Genomic DNA, 16908 nt, shown 5'->3' with positions numbered 1-16908 from the left:
GGGTCCCTTGACCTGGCGCAATACTTGTCGAGTTTTATAAACATGTGGAAGACTTCTGGGTGAAGTCCCCACTCTCCCGGGTGGAGGTCGTGTCTGCTGAGGAAGTCTGCTTCCCAGTTGTCCACTCCCGGAATGAATACTGCTGACAGTGCTATCACATGATTTTCCGCCCAGCAAAGAATCCTTGCAGCTTCTGCCATTGCCATCCTGCTTCTTGTGTCACCCTGTCTGTTTACGTGGGTGACTGCCGTGATGTTGTCCGAATGGATCAACTCCGGGTGACCTTGAAGCAGAGGTCTTGCTGAGCTTAGAGCATTGTAACTGGCCCTTAGCTTCAGGATATTTATGTGAAGTGATGTCTCCAGGCTTGACCATAAGCTCTGGAAATTTCTTCCCTGTGTGACTGCTCCCCAGCCTCGCAGGCTGGCATCCATGGTCACCAGGACCCAGTCCTGAATGTGCGGCCTTCTAGAAGATGAGCACTCTGCAACCACCACAGGAGAGACACCCTTGTGCTTGGTGACAGGGTTATCCGCTGATGCATCTGAAGATGCGACCCGGACCATTTGTCCAGCAGATCCCACTGGAAAGTTCTTGCGTGGAATCTGCCGAATGGGATTGCTTCGTAGGAAGCCACCATTTTTCCCAGAACCATTTCATTGATGTACTGAGACTTGGCTCGGTTATAGGAGGTTCCCGACTAGCTCTGATAACTCCCTGACTTTCTCCTCCGGGAGAAACACCTTTTTCTGGACTGTGTCCAGGATCATCCCTAGGAACAGAAGACGAGTCGTCGGAATCAGCTGCGATTTTGGAATATTGAGAATCCAATCGTGCTGCCGCAACACTACCTGAGATAGTGCTACACCGACCTCCAACTGTTCCCTGGATCTTACCCTTATCAGGGAATCGTCCAAGTAAGGGATAACTAAAATTCCCTTCCTTCGAAGGAGTATCATCATTTCGGCCATTACCTTGGTAAAGACCCAGGGTGCCGTGGACCATCCATACGGCAGCGTCACTATTACAGGCAATCTGCTCCGTCTCCACATCATTTTTCTCCTCATACATGTCGACACAAACGTACCGACACACAGCACACACACAGGGAATGCTCTGATAGAGGACAGGACCCCACTAGCCCTTTGGGGAGACAGAGGGAGAGTTTGCCAGCACACACCAGAGCGCTATATATATACAGGGATAACCTTATATAAGTGTTTTTCCCTTTATAGCTGCTATATTGTTTTATACTGCGCCTAATTAGTGCCCCCCTCTCTTTTTTAACCCTTTCTGTAGTGTAGTGACTGCAGGGGAGAGCCAGGGAGCTTCCCTCCAACGGAGCTGTGAGGGAAAATGGCGCCAGTGTGCTGAGGAGATAGGCTCCGCTCCCTTCTCGGCGGCCTTATCTCCCGTTTTTCTGTGTATTTTGGCAGGGGTTAAATTCATCCATATAGCCCAGGAGCTATATGTGATGCATTTTTTGCCATCCAAGGTGTTTTTATTGCGTCTCAGGGCGCCCCCCCCCAGCGCCCTGCACCCTCTGTGACCGGAGTGTGAAGTGTGCTGAGAGCAATGGCGCACAGCTGCAGTGCTGTGCGCTACCTTGTTGAAGACAGGACGTCTTCTGCCGCCGATTTTCCGGACCTCTTCTGTCTTCTGGCTCTGTAAGGGGGCCGGCGGCGCGGCTCTGGGACCTATCCATGGCTGGGCCTGTGATCGGTCCCTCTGGAGCTAATGTCCAGTAGCCTAAGAAGCCCAATCCACTCTGCACGCAGGTGAGTTCGCTTCTTCTCCCCTTAGTCCCTCGATGCAGTGAGCCTGTTGCCAGCAGGTCTCACTGAACATAAAAAACCTAAAACTAAACTTTTCACTAAGCAGCTCAGGAGAGCCACCTAGTGTGCACCCTTCTCGTTCGGGCACAAAAATCTAACTAACTGAGGCTTGGAGGAGGGTCATAGGGGGAGGAGCCAGTGCACACCAGGTAGTTCTAAAGCTTTACTTTTGTGCCCAGTCTCCTGCGGAGCCGCTATTCCCCATGGTCCTTACGGAGTCCCCAGCATCCACTTAGGACGTTAGAGAAACAAAGGTTTCATTATCTCACTCTCTCTCAAAAAATTCCGTATTTCGGAATATTCCGTATTTCGGAATATTTGGATATGGGATACTCAACCTGTATTTGTTGAGACAGCAGGTGTCTTTGGGTCAGTAACTCCTGAATGGCAAGGGATGCCTGACATTACTAACCTTTACATTTCTAGCAAGCATATTCTGTTGTGCTTTAAAAATGGATTGGAGGAACCTTCACATTAATCTTCTTGGGTGAGGGAGATGTCTTGACATCTCACTGAACTATGTTGTCCCTGTACTTTTACATGAACTTAGTGACTATAAGGAAAAGTTTTTTCTCTAACGTCCTAGTGGATGCTGGGGACTCCGTAAGGACCATGGGGAATAGCGGGCTCCGCAGGTGACTGGGCACTCTAAAGAAAGATTCAGTACTATCTGGTGTGCACTGGCTCCTTCCTCTATGCCCCTCCTCCAGACCTCAGTTAGAATCTGTGCCCGGCCAGAGCTGGGTGCTCCTAGTGGGCTCTCCTGAGCTTGCTAGAAAAGAAAGTATTTTGTCAGGTTTTTTATTTTCAGAGAGCTTCTGCTGGCAACAGACTCTCTGCTACGTGGGACTGAGGGGAGAGAAGCAAACCTACTCACTGCAGCTAAGTTGAGCTTCTTAGGCTACTGGACACCATTAGCTCCAGAGGGATCGAACACAGGTACCTAACCTTGATCGTCCGTTCCCGGAGCCGCGCCGCCGTCCCCCTCGCAGAGCCAGAAGTACAGAAGCAGCAGAAGCAAGAAGACATCGAAATCGGCGGCAGAAGACTCCTATCTTCACTTAAGGTAGCGCACAGCACTGCAGCTGTGCGCCATTGCTCCCGCAGCACACCCACACACTCCGGTCACTGCAGGGCGCAGGGGGGGCGCCCTGGGCAGCAATTAAGATACCTGATGGCAAAGGTATACATATATACAGTCAGGCACTGTATATATGTGCGAGCCCCCGCCATTTTTACACATGAGAAGCGGGACAGAAGCCCGCCGCTGAGGGGGCGGGGCCTTCTTCCTCAGCACACCAGCGCCATTTTCTCTTCACAGCTCCGCTGGAAGGACGCTCCCCAAGCTCTCCCCTGCAGTATACAGGTGCAATAGAGGGTAAAAAAGAGAGGGGGGGCACATAAATTTAGGCGCAGATATATATATATATATATATATATATATATATATATAGACGGAAGGAAGAGCGGCACTCGGTGTCTTGAAATCAAAGACTTGTATTTGAACAACACATAAGAAACCGACGTTTCGGGGCTCACATGCCCCTTTGTCAAGGTGTACAACCTTGACAAAGGGGCATGTGAGCCCCGAAACGTCGATTTCTTATGCGTTGTTCAAATACAAGTCTTTGATTTCAAGACACCGAGTGCCGCTCTTCCTTATGTCTATTTGAAAATTCCTTTTGGGATGGCACCGGTGCGTGTGTAAATTATTTGTGGGAGTGCCTGTTCACCTGCTATATATATATATATATATATATATATATATATATATATATATATATATATATATATAACAGCAGCTACTGGGTAAACACTAAGGTACAGTGTAATCCCTGGGTTATATAGCGCTGGGGTGTGTGCTGGCATACTCTCTCTCTGTCTCCCCAAAAGCCTTTGTGGGGTCCTGTCCTCAGTCAGAGCGTTCCCTGTATGTGTGCGGTGTGTCGGTACGCCTGTGTCGACATGTTTGATGAGGAAGGATACGTGGAGGCAGAACAAGTGCAAATAGATGTGGCGTCGCCCCCGACACCTGATTGGATGGATATGTGGAAGGTGTTAAATGATAATGTAAGCTCCTTACATAACAGATTGGATAAAGCTGTAGCCTTGGGACAGTCGGGGTCGGGGTCTCAACTCATGCCTGTTCCCACAGGGCAGAGGCCGTCAGGGTCTCCAAAGCGCCCAATATCCCAGTTAGTTGACACAGACGTCGACACGGAATCTGATTCCAGTGTCGATGACGATGATGCAAAGTTGCAGCCTAAAATGACTAAAGCCATCCGCTACATGATTGTGGCAATGAAGGATGTGTTACACATTTCAGAGGAAAATCCTGTCCCTGACAAGAGGATTTATATGTATGGGGAGAAAAAGCAAGAAGTGGCTTTTCCCCCGTCACATGAATTGAATGAATTATGTGAAAAAGCGTGGGATTCCCCTGATAGGAAGGTAGTAATTTCCAAGAGATTGCTGATGGCGTATCCTTTCCCGCCAACGGACAGGTTACGCTGGGAATCCTCCCCCAGGGTAGACAAGGCGTTGACACGCTTATCTAAGAAGGTGGCCCTGCCGTCTCAGGATACGGCCGCCCTAAAGGATCCTGCGGATAGAAAGCAGGAAGCTATCCTGAAGTCTGTTTACACACATTCTGGTACGCTGCTGAGGCCAGCAATTGCTTCGGCCTGGATGTGTAGTGCGGTAGCAGCATGGACGGATACTCTGTCTGAGGAGTTAGATACCCTGGACAGGGACTCTGTTCTAATGACCCTGGCACATATCAAGGACGCGGTCCTATATATGCGGGATGCCCAGAGGGACATTTGCCTGCTGGGCTCTAGAGTAAACGCAATGTCCATTTCTGCCAGAAGGGTCTTCTGGACTCAGCAATGGACAGGGGATACCGACTCTAAAAAACACATGGAGGTTTTACCTTATAAGGGTGAGGAATTGTTTGGGGACGCTCTCTCAGACCTAGTTTCCACAGCTACGGCTGGGAAGTCAAATTTCTTGCCTTATGTCCCGCCACAGCCTAAGAAAGCACCGTATTACCAAATGCAGTCCTTTCGTTCGCAAAAGAGCAAGAAAGTCAGAGGTGCATCCTTTCTTGCCAGAGGCAGGGGTATAGGAAAGAGGCTGCACCACGCAGCTAGTTCCCAGGAACAAAAGTCCTCCCCGGCTTCCACTAAATCCACTGCATGACGCTGGGGCTCCACAGGCGGAGCCAGGAGCCGTGGGGGCGCGTCTCCGACATTTCAGCCACCAGTGGGTTTGCTCACGGGTGGATCCTTGGGCTATACAAGTTGTGTCTCAGGGATACAAACTGGAATTCGAGGTGACGCCCCCTCACCGTTACCTAAAATCGGCCTTGCCAGCTTCCCCCATGGAAAGGGAGGTAGTGCTGGCAGCAATCCACAAGTTATACCTCCAGCAGGTGGTTGTAAAGGTTCCTCTCCTTCAACAGGGAAGGGGTTACTATTTCACTATGTTGTAGTACCGAAACTGGACGGTTCGGTCAGACCCATCTTGAATTTAAAATCCCTGAACATTTATCTGAAGAAATTCAAGTTCAAAATGGAATCGCTCAGAGCGGTCATTGCAAGCCTGGAAGAGGGGGATATTATGGTGTCTCTGGACATCAAGGATGCTTACTTGCATGTCCCCATTTATCCACCTCATCAGGAGTACCTCAGATTTGTGGTACAGGACTGTCATTACCAATTCCAGACGTTGCCGTTTGGGCTCTCCACGGCACCGAGAATATTTACCAAGGTAATGGCGGAAATGATGGTGCTCCTGAGAAAGCAAGGAGTTACAATTATCCCATACTTGCACGATCTCCTCATAAAGGCGAGGTCCAGAGAGCAGTTGCTGATCAGCGTAGCACACTCTCAGGAAGTGTTGCAACAGCACGGCTGGATTATGAATATCCCAAAATCGCAGCTGATTCCTACGAAGCGTCTGCCCTTTCTGGGCATGATTCTGGACACAGACCAGAAGAAGGTGTTTCTCCCCGCGGAGAAGGCTCAGGAGCTCGTGACTCTAGTCAGAGACCTCTTAAAACCGAAACCGGTGTCGGTGCATCACTGCACGCGAGTCCTGGGAAAGATGGTGGCATCATACGAAGCCATTCCCTTCGGCAGGTTCCATGCGAGGTTCTTTCAGTGGGATCTGTTGGACAAGTGGTCCGGATCGCATCTTCAGATGCATCGGCTGATCACCCTGTCCCCCAGGCCAGGGTGTCTCTTCTGTGGTGGCTGCAGAGTGCTCACCTTCTCGAGGGCCGCAGGTTCGGCATACAGGACTGGGTCCTGGTGACCACGGATGCGAGCCTCCGAGGATGGGGGCAGTCACTCAGGGAAGAAACTTCCAAGGGTTGTGGTCAAGTCAGGAGGCTTGTCTGCACATAAATATCCTGGAACTAAGGGCAATATACAACGCCCTGAGTCAAGCGGAGCCTCTGCTTCGCAACCAACCGGTGCTGATTCAGTCAGACAACATCACCGCAGTGGCTCATGTAAACCGCCAGGGCGGCACAAGAAGCAGAGTGGCGATGGCGGAAGCCACCAGGATTCTTCGTTGGGCGGAGAATCACGTGCAAGCACTGTCAGCAGTGTTCATTCCGGGAGTGGACAACTGGGAAGCAGACTTCCTCAGCAGGCACGACCTCCACCCGGGAGAGTGGGTACTTCATCAAGAAGTCTTCACGCAGATTGCAAGTCGTGGGAACTGCCACAGGTGGACATGATGGCGTCCCGCCTCAACAAAAAGCTAAAAAGGTATTGCGCCAGGTCAAGGGACCCTCAGGCGATAGCTGTGGACGCACTGGTAACACCGTGGGTGTTCCAGTCGGTCTATGTGTTTCCTCCTCTTCCTCTCATACCCAAGGTACTGAGAATCGTAAGGAAAAGAAGAGTGAAAACAATACTCCTTGTTCCGGACTGGCCAAGAAGGACTTGGTACCCGGAACTGCAAGAAATGCTCACAGAGGAACCATGGCCTCTGCCTCTCAGACAGGACCTGTTGCAACAGGGACCCTGTCTGTTCCAAGACTTACCGCGGCTGCGTTTGACGGCATGGCGGTTGAACGCCGAATCCTAGCAGAAAATAAGAATTTACTTACCGATAATTCTATTTCTCGTAGTCCGTAGTGGATGCTGGGGACTCCGTCAGGACCATGGGGAATAGCGGCTCCGCAGGAGACAGGGCACAAAAGTAAAAGCTTTAGGATCAGGTGGTGTGCACTGGCTCCTCCCCCTATGACCCTCCTCCAAGCCTCAGTTAGGATACTGTGCCCGGACGAGCGTACACAATAAGGAAGGATTTTGAATCCCGGGTAAGACTCATACCAGCCACACCAATCACACTGTACAACCTGTGATCTGAACCCAGTTAACAGCATGATAACAGCGGAGCCTCTGAAAAGATGGCTCACAACAATAATAACCCGATTTTTGTAACAATAACTATGTACAAGTATTGCAGACAATCCGCACTTGGGATGGGCGCCCAGCATCCACTACGGACTACGAGAAATAGAATTATCGGTAAGTAAATTCTTATTTTCTCTGACGTCCTAAGTGGATGCTGGGGACTCCGTCAGGACCATGGGGATTATACCAAAGCTCCCAAACGGGCGGGAGAGTGCGGATGACTCTGCAGCACCGAGTGAGAGAACTCCAGGTCCTCCTCAGCCAGGGTGTGTCCCTGACCAAGTAGCAGCTCGGCAAAGTTGTAAAGCCGAGACCCCTCGGGCAGCCGCCCAAGATGAGCCCACCTTCCTTGTGGAATGGGCATTTACATATTTTGGCTGTGGCAGACCTGCCACAGAATGTGCAAGCTGAATTGTACTACACATCCAACTAGCAATCGTCTGCTTAGAAGCAAGAGCACCCAGTTTGTTGGGTGCATACAGGATAACAGCAAGTCAGTTTTCCTGACTCCAGCCGTCCTGGAAACCTATATTTTCAGGGCCCTGACAACATCTAGCAACTTGGAGTCCTCCAAGTCCCTAGTAGCCACAGGTACCACAATAAGCTGGTTCAGGTGAAACGCTGACACCACCTTAGGGAGAAACTGGGGACGAGTCCGCAGCTCTGCACTGTCCGAATGGACAATCAGATATGGGCTTTTGTGAGACAAAGCCGCCAATTCTGACACTCGCCTGGCCGAGGCCAAGGCCAACATCATGGTCACTTTCCATGTGAGATATTTCAAATCCACAGATTTGAGCGGTTTAAACCAATGTGATTTGAGGAATCCCAGAACTACGTTGAGATCCCACAGTGCCACTGGAGGCACAAAAGGGGGTTGTATATGCAGTACTCCCTTGACAAACTTCTGGACTTCAGGAACTGAAGCCAATTCTTTCTGGAAGAAAATCGACAGGGCCGAAATTTGAACCTTAATGGACCCCAATTTGAGGCCCATAGACACTCCTGTTTGCAGGAAATGCAGGAATCGACCGAGTTGAAATTTCTTCGTGGGGCCTTCCTGGCCTCACACCACGCAACATATTTTCGCCACATGTGGTGATAATGTTGTGCGGTCACCTCCTTCCTGGCTTTGACCAGGGTAGGAATGACCTCTTCCGGAATGCCTTTTTCCCTTAGGATCCGGCGTTCAACCGCCATGCCGTCAAACGCAGCCGCGGTAAGTCTTGGAACAGACATGGTACTTGCTGAAGCAAGTCCCTTCTTAGCGGCAGAGGCCATGAGTCCTCTGTGAGCATCTCTTGAAGTTCCGGGTACCAAGTCCTTCTTGGCCAATCCGGAGCCACGAGTATAGTTCTTACTCCTCTACGTCTTATAATTCTCAGTACCTTAGGTATGAGAAGCAGAGGAGGGAACACATACACCGACTGGTACACCCACGGTGTTACCAGAACGTCCACAGCTATTGCCTGAGGGTCTCTTGACCTGGCGCAATACCTGTCCAGTTTTTTGTTCAGGCGGGACGCCATCATGTCCACCTTTAGTCTTTCCCAACGGTTCACAATCATGTGGAAGACTTCCCGATGAAGTCCCCACTCTCCCGGGTGGAGGTCGTGCTGAGGAAGTCTGCTTCCCAGTTGTCCACTCCCGGAATGAACACTGCTGACAGTGCTATCACATGATTTTCCGCCCAGCGAAGAATCCTTGCAGTTTCTGCCATTGCCCTCCTGCTTCTTGTGCCGCCCTGTCTGTTTACGTGGGCGACTGCCGTGATGTTGTCCCACTGGATCAATACCGGCTGACCTTGAAGCAGAGGTCTTGCTAAGCTTAGAGCATTGTAAATTGTTCTTAGCTCCAGTATATTTATGTGGAGAGAAGTCTCCAGACTTGATCACACTCCCTGGAAATTTTTTCCTTGTGTGACTGCTCCCCAGCCTTTCAGGCTGGCATCCGTGGTCACCAGGACCCAGTCCTGAATGCCGAATCTGTGGCCCTTTAGTAGATGAGCACTCTGCAGCCACCACAGAAGAGACACCCTTGTCCTTGGAGACAGGGTTATCCGCTGATGCATCTGAAGATGCGATCCGGACCATTTTCCCAGCAGATCCCACTGAAAAGTTCTTGCGTGGAATCTGCCGAATGGAATCGCTTCGTAAGAAGCCACCATTTTTCCCAGGACCCTTGTGCATTGATGCACTGACACTTGGCCTGGTTTTAGGAGGTTCCTGACTAGCTCGGATAACTCCCTGGCTTTCTCCTCCGGGAGAAACACCTTTTTCTGGACTGTGTCCAGAATCATCCCTAGGAACAGCAGACGTGTCGTCGGAGACAGCTGCGATTTTGGAATATTTAGAATCCACCCGTGCTGTCGTAGAACTACTTGAGATAGTGCTACTCCGACCTCCAACTGTTCTCTGGACCTTGCCCTTATCAGGAGATCGTCCAAGTAAGGGATAATTAAGACGCCTTTTCTTTGAAGAAGAATCATCATTTCGGCCATTACCTTGGTAAAGACCCGGGGTGCCGTGGACAATCCAAACGGCAGCGTCTGAAACTGATAGTGACAGTTTTGTACCACGAACCTGAGGTACCCTTGGTGAGAAGGGCAAATTGGGACATGGAGGTAAGCATCCTTGATGTCCAGGGACACATATAGTCCCCTTCTTTCTGGTTCGCTATCACTGCTCTGAGTGACTCCATCTTGATTTGAACCTTTGTATGTAAGTGTTCAAATATTTCAGATTTAGAATAGGTCTCACCGAGCCGTCTGGCTTCAGTACCACAATATAGTGTGGAATAATACCCCTTTCCTTGTTGTAGGAGGGGTACTTTGATTATCACCTACTGGGAATACAGCTTGTGAATTGTTTCCAATACTGCCTCCCTGTCGGAGGGAGACGTTGGTAAAGCAAACTTCAGGAACCTGCGAGGGGGAGACGTCTCGAATTTCCAATCTGTACCCCTGGGATACTACTTGTAGGATCCCGGGGTCCACTTGCGAGTAAGCCCACTGCGTGCTGAAACTCTTGAGACGACCCCCCACCGCACCTGTTTGTACGGCCCCAGCGTCATGCTGAGGACTTGGCAGAAGCGGTGGAAGGCTTCTGTTCCTGGGAATGGGCTGCCTGCTGCAGTCTTCTTCCCTTATGGGGACGAAAGGACTGAGGCTGAAAAGACGATGTCTTTTTCTGCTGAGATGTGACTTGGGGTAAAAAGGTGGATTTTCCAGCTGTTGCCGTGGCCACCAGATCCGATGGACCGACCCCAAATAACTCCTCCCCTTTATACGGCAATACTTCCATGTGCCGTTTGGAATCTGCATCACCTGACCACTGTCGTGTCCATAAACATCTTCTGGCAGATATGGACATCGCACTTACTCTTGATGCCAGAGTGCAAATATCCCTCTGTGCATCTCGCATATATAGAAATGCATCCTTTAAATGCTCTATAGTCCATAAAATACTGTCCCTGTCAAGGGTATCAATATTTCCAGTCAGGGAATCCGACCAAGCCACCCCAGCGCTGCCCATCCAGGCTGAGGCGATCGCTGGTCGCAGTATAACACCAGTATGTGTGTATATACTTTTTAGGATATTTTCCAGCCTCCTATCAGTTGGCTCCTTGAGGGCGGCCGTATCTGGAGACGGTAACGCCACTTGTTTTGATAAGCGTGTGAGCGCCTTATCCACCCTAAGGGGTGTTTCCCAACGCGCCATAACTTCTGGCGGGAAAGGGTATACCGCCAATAATTTTCTATCGGGGGAAACCCACGCATCATCACACACTTCATTTAATTTATCTGATTCAGGAAAAACCACATGTAGTTTTTTCACACTCCACATAATACCCTTTTTTGTGGTACTTGTAGTATCAGAAATATGTAACATCTCCTTCATTGCCCTTAACAAGTAACGTGTGGCCCTAAAGGAAAATACGTTTGTTTCTTCACCGTCGACACTGGAGTCAGTGTCCGTGTCTGTGTCTGTGTCGACCGACTGAGGTAAAAGGACGTTTTAACGCCCCTGACGGTGTTTGAGACGCCTGGACAGGTACTAATTGGTTTGCCGGCCGTCTCATGTCGTCAACCGACCTTGCAGCGTGTTGACATTATCACGTAATTCCTTAAATAAGCCATCCATTCCGGTGTCGACTCCCTAGAGAGTGACATCACCATTACAGGCAATTGCTCCGCCTCCTCACCAACATCGTCCTTATACATGTCGACACACACGTACCGACACACAGCACACACACAGGGAATGCTCTGATAGAGGACAGGACCCCACTAGCCCTTTGGGGAGACAGAGGGAGAGTTTGCCAGCACACACCAAAAACGCTATAATTATACAGGGACAACCTTTATATAAGTGTTTTTCCCTTATAGCATTTTATTATATATATACATATCGCCAAATAAGTGCCCCCCCCTCTCTGTTTTAACCCTGTTTCTGTAGTGCAGTGCAGGGGAGAGCCTGGGAGCCTTCCCACCAGCATTTCTGTGAGGGAAAATGGCGCTGTGTGCTGAGGAGAATAGGCCCCGCCCCCTTTTCGGCGGGCTTCTTCTCCCGTTTTTCTGAGACCTGGCAGGGGTTAAATACATCCATATAGCCCCCAGGGGCTATATGTGATGTATTTTTAGCCAGAATAAGGTACTATCATTGCTGCCCAGGGCGCCCCCCCCCAGCGCCCTGCACCCTCAGTGACCGCTGCTATGAAGTGTGCTGACAACAATGGCGCACAGCTGCAGTGCTGTGCGCTACCTTATGAAGACTGAAAAGTCTTCTGCCGCCGGTTTCTGGACCTCTTCACTTTTCGGCATCTGCAAGGGGGTCGGCGGCGCGGCTCCGGGACGAACCCCAGGGTGAGACCTGTGTTCCGACTCCCTCTGGAGCTAATGGTGTCCAGTAGCCTAAGAAGCCAATCCATCCTGCACGCAGGTGAGTTCACTTCTCTCCCCTAAGTCCCTCGATGCAGTGAGCCTGTTGCCAGCAGGACTCACTGAAAATAAAAAAACCTAACAAAACTTTTACTCTAAGCAGCTCTTTAGGAGAGCCACCTAGATTGCACCCTTCTCGGCCGGGCACAAAAATCTAACTGAGGCTTGGAGGAGGGTCATAGGGGGAGGAGCCAGTGCACACCACCTGATCCTAAAGCTTTTACTTTTGTGCCCTGTCTCCTGCGGAGCCGCTATTCCCCATGGTCCTGACGGAGTCCCCAGCATCCACTTAGGACGTCAGAGAAAAGGGCATTCCGGATGAAGTTATTCCTACGCTGATAAAAGCTAGGAAGGACGTGACAGCAAAGCATTATCATCGTATATGGCGAAAATATGTTGCTTGGTGTGAGGCCAGGAAGGCCCCTACAGAGGAATTCCAGCTGGGTCGATTCCTGCACTTCCTACAGTCAGGTGTGACTATGGGCCTAAAATTAGGGTCCATAAAGGTCCAGATTTCGGCCCTATCCATCTTCTTTCAAAAAGAACTGGCTTCACTGCCTGAGGTTCAGACGTTTGTTAAGGGAGTGCTGCATATTCAGCCCCCCTTTTGTGCCACCAGTGGCACCTTGGGATCTTGGTGTTGGATTTCCTGAAATCCCACTGGTTTGAGCCACTTAAGACCGTGGAACTAAAGTATCTCACGTGGAAAGTGGTCATGCTGTTGGCTTTAGCTTCAGCTAGGCGTGTGTCAGAATTGGCGGCTTTGTCATGTAAAAGCCCCTATCTGGTTTTCCATATGGACAGGGCAGAATTGCGGACTCGTCCGCAGTTTCTGCCAAAGGTGGTGTCATCTTTTCATTTGAACCAACCTATTGTGGTGCCTGCGGCTACTCGTGACTTGGAGGACTCCAAGTTGCTGGACGTAGTCCGGGCTTTTAAGATTTATGTAATTGCTCGCTGGATCTGTAACACGATTCAGCAGACTCATTCTGCGGCGGGATTGCCGCAGCCGAAATCAGTGAAAGCCCATTCCACAAGGAAAGTGGGCTCTTCTTGGGCGGCTGCCCGAGGGGTCTCGGCATTACAGCTTTGCCGAGCTACTACTTGGTTGGGTTCAAACACTTTTGCAAAATTCTACAGGTTTGATACCCTGGCTGAGGAGGACCTTGTGTTTGCCCATTCGGTGCTGCAGAGTCATCCGCACTCTCCCGCCCGTTTGGGAGCTTTGGTATAATCCCCATGGTCCTTACGGAGTCCCCAGCATCCACTAGGACGTTAGAGAAAATAAGAATTTACTCACCGGTAATTCTATTTCTCGTAGTCCGTAGTGGATGCTGGGCGCCCGTCCCAAGTGCGGACTTTCTGCAATACGTGTATATAGTTATTGCTTAACAAAAGGTTATGGTTATATAGCATCGGTTGAGTGATGCTCAGTTGTTGTTCATACTGTTAACTGGGTAAGTTTATCACAAGTTGTACAGTGTGATTGGTGTGGCTGGTATGAGTCTTACCCTGGATTCCAAAATCCTTTCCTTGTAATGTCAGCTCTTCCGGGCACAGTTTCCTTAACTGAGGTCTGGAGGAGGGGCATAGAGGGAGGAGCCAGTGCACACCAGTAGTACTAAATCTTTCTTAGAGTGCCCAGTCTCCTGCGGAGCCCGTCTATTCCCCATGGTCCTTACGGAGTCCCCAGCATCCACTACGGACTACGAGAAATAGAATTACCGGTGAGTAAATTCTTATTTTTTTTTTCTTTTAAATGCAGTCTGTCTTTCTTATGTGTTGTCCGTATAAGCTGAGGGAATAAGGATTTTAGGGGTTACACTGGCATGTTATGCAGCTAAATAGTTCCTTGACCATATGAATACAATGTTACATACTGACCATGATTTTGTGGTGTTTCACTGTTTGCCAATATGGAAAGATTTTGGGTTCAGTGCTATCATATATGAATGTTGCAGGAACAGTACTGAAATTCGAAGGGGATAATTCAATTCTTTTCACGGGAAGTTACAAGTGGAGAAGTTGTCCATAATTACTAATTGGCTACTACTTATTTTATATAATGTACTTGATCAATCCTAGCTAGCAACTGCTGAGTTGCTATGGACAACTTCTTCACTCTTATGGTATGATACTCCCCCCCCCCCCCCCCCCCCCCCCCCCCATGTCATTTGTAACATCTATGAAGGATAACCTTTAACTGTGTCTCACAAAATTAAATGTGTAAGGTTCTATCTTACAATTATTGACCAGGAATTTTCTCTAATTATTTGACTTCAATTTGAAACCATAGTTAAAGGATGAAGTTCTAGAGCAGGGGTGGCCAACCAGTCATAGGCAAGGAGCCAGAAAAGATCTGTAGTCAAGGGCAAGAGCCACTATCATGTGCACAAAAATTGGGGCATGGCCCTAGTTGTCACAAAGCCACACCCCATTTTTGTGCGCACACCTTTCGCTATGACATTTGTAGGAGTATGACCTTGTGTCATAACTCCATTTTTAGTCATGTTCTACTGTGCCACATACATATAATGCCCCAGTACAGTGCCACATACATATAAAAATGCCTAAAAATGGGTGCCGCCACAGTGCCAGATGCATTTATGTCCCTGCAGTGCCAGGTACACACAGGCCCCGCAGTGCCAGGTACACATAGGCCCCGCAGTGCCAGGTACACATAGGCCCCGCAGTGCCAGGTACACATAGGTCCCGCAGTGCCAGGTATGCCCCCACAGTGCCAGGTACATGTATGCCCCCACAGTCCCAGATACACGTATGCCCCCACAGTGCCAGATATGCCGCCACTGCCAGATACACGTCCCCACATTGCCCCCTCCACCCCCATCCCCAGATGCTACTCACTGCACCTCTGTTGATTGTCAGGGCAGGGAGGAGAGTGCAGCATGCTCCTCTCCGGCAGCGGTGTTTATCTTCAATTAGGTACCGGTACGTGAGCCAATCAAAGCTCGCGGTCTGGCAGCCAATCAGGAGCCTTAGCTGCCGGTCTGCGAGCTGTGATTGACTGACTGACGGGCCGGCGCCGTTAGAAACAGTGTGCTGGACTGTCGGGCAGCGGGATGTGGGAACCGACTTAGACGCATGTGGAGGATGAAAGTGCCTCGGGTTGGCCACCGCTGTTCTAGAGGAAAGTTGGTATTAGTAACCAGTAAGGTCAGGGGAAAAAAGTGGTTTAGTTGTATAAGCTTTTCCAGTACCTCAGATGACATAATGAGGGAGCTGTTCTCGAAAAAACGGGGTTGTCCTAGTGCTCATGATCTGTGGGTGCAGCAGTGTTCTCCAGGAATTTTTATATTTATGTCCGGTAGCATTATGAGGTAGCTAGTGGGGTATAGCATGCACCCTCCCAACCAGCTTATTTCACTTACTGTTTGGCAGGCTGTGGGTAGGAGAGGGGGAGGCTGTGAAGCTGCAATGCTGGCCTCCAGTGCAGGGTGGAGGTTTTGGTTGAGGTGGAGGGAGTGGCTGACATCCCTTTTCCGTGGACATGGCTCTGAGCAGTGAGCTGCACTGTGGCATGACTTCTCTGGGGTTTTTATATGAAATGTCAGTAGAGCGCGAGCTTCGGTTATGTTACTGTACTGGACTGCAGGGAAATTTTAAGAGAACGGACAGACAAAGAAATATAGCGTGGGGTGAACACAGCACAGAATACCCATACCTATCTTTCTGAAGGGAGTGAGGTGTTCTTGGTAGTGATTAAATCCTTAGGGACAAATGTATAGAGCTTTCCTCAGTGATAACCCATTGTTTAGTATTTGGATTTGAGTCCAGTATAAAATCTTTTTACTAGCCAAGTTAAGTGGTGGAATTGTAAGCCACTTATTTATTTTCATCTCTGTAAAATATTTTGCCAAAATAATTGCCCATCCCTTCGCTTTCAAAATCCCTGACTGGGCAAAGCAAGTCTTTGAAGAGTTTTTTCCTCCCCTAATATGTAAATAGACAGGGTTTGGGCAGATGTACTAAGCTTTGGAAAGAGATAAAGTGGAGAGAGATAAACTACTAACCAATCAGCATCTACAGTAACTGTAATTTTTCAAACACAGCCTGTAAAGTACCAACCAATCAGCTCCACTTTATCTCTCTCCAAAACTTTGTACATTTGCCTCTTTGTGAGAACAACAAAACCTCGGGTAAGGTATTAATTTTAATAATGTTTATGCACAAGACATGTTAACACCTACAAAATTTAAATTCAGAGCAGCGTAAAGTATTTTATATTGAAAAGAGATCTTTACGTATAGTATGGTTATTTTATTTTGGGAAGCACACTTAAATAAAAAAGTATTAAAAAAAATAATAATATATATATATATATATATATATATATATATATATATACACACACACACAGGTTGAGTCTCCCTTATCCAAAATGCTTGGGACCAGAGGTATTTTGGATATGGGATTTTTCCGTATTTTGGAATAATTGCATACCATAATGAGATATCATGGTGATGGGACCTAAATCTAATCACAGAATACATTTATGTTTCATATACACCTTATACACACAGTCTGAAGGTCATTTAATACAATATTTGTAATAACTTTGTGTATAAAACAAAGTTTGTGTACATTGAGCCATCAAAAAACAAAGGTTTCACTATCTCACTCTCACTCAAAAAAGTCCGTATTTCGGAATATTCCGTATTTCGGAATATTTGGATATGGGATA

At 48.9% G+C, this 16908-nt stretch overlaps 1 protein-coding gene across 4 annotated transcripts in view; it reads left to right on the top strand.

Annotated features, from left to right (window-relative positions):
- Positions 1-16908, top strand: part of CHD6 (chromodomain helicase DNA binding protein 6) — a 522916-nt gene that overhangs the window by 85312 nt on the left and 420696 nt on the right. The gene's annotated exons all lie outside the window — the stretch shown is intronic.

This window comes from Pseudophryne corroboree, chromosome 3, assembly GCF_028390025.1.
Source record: "Pseudophryne corroboree isolate aPseCor3 chromosome 3, aPseCor3.hap2, whole genome shotgun sequence".
NCBI classification, from domain to species: Eukaryota; Metazoa; Chordata; class Amphibia; order Anura; family Myobatrachidae; genus Pseudophryne; species Pseudophryne corroboree.
The sequence above is the reverse complement of the archived record's forward strand: the minus strand, read 5'-3'. Positions and strand labels throughout refer to the sequence as shown.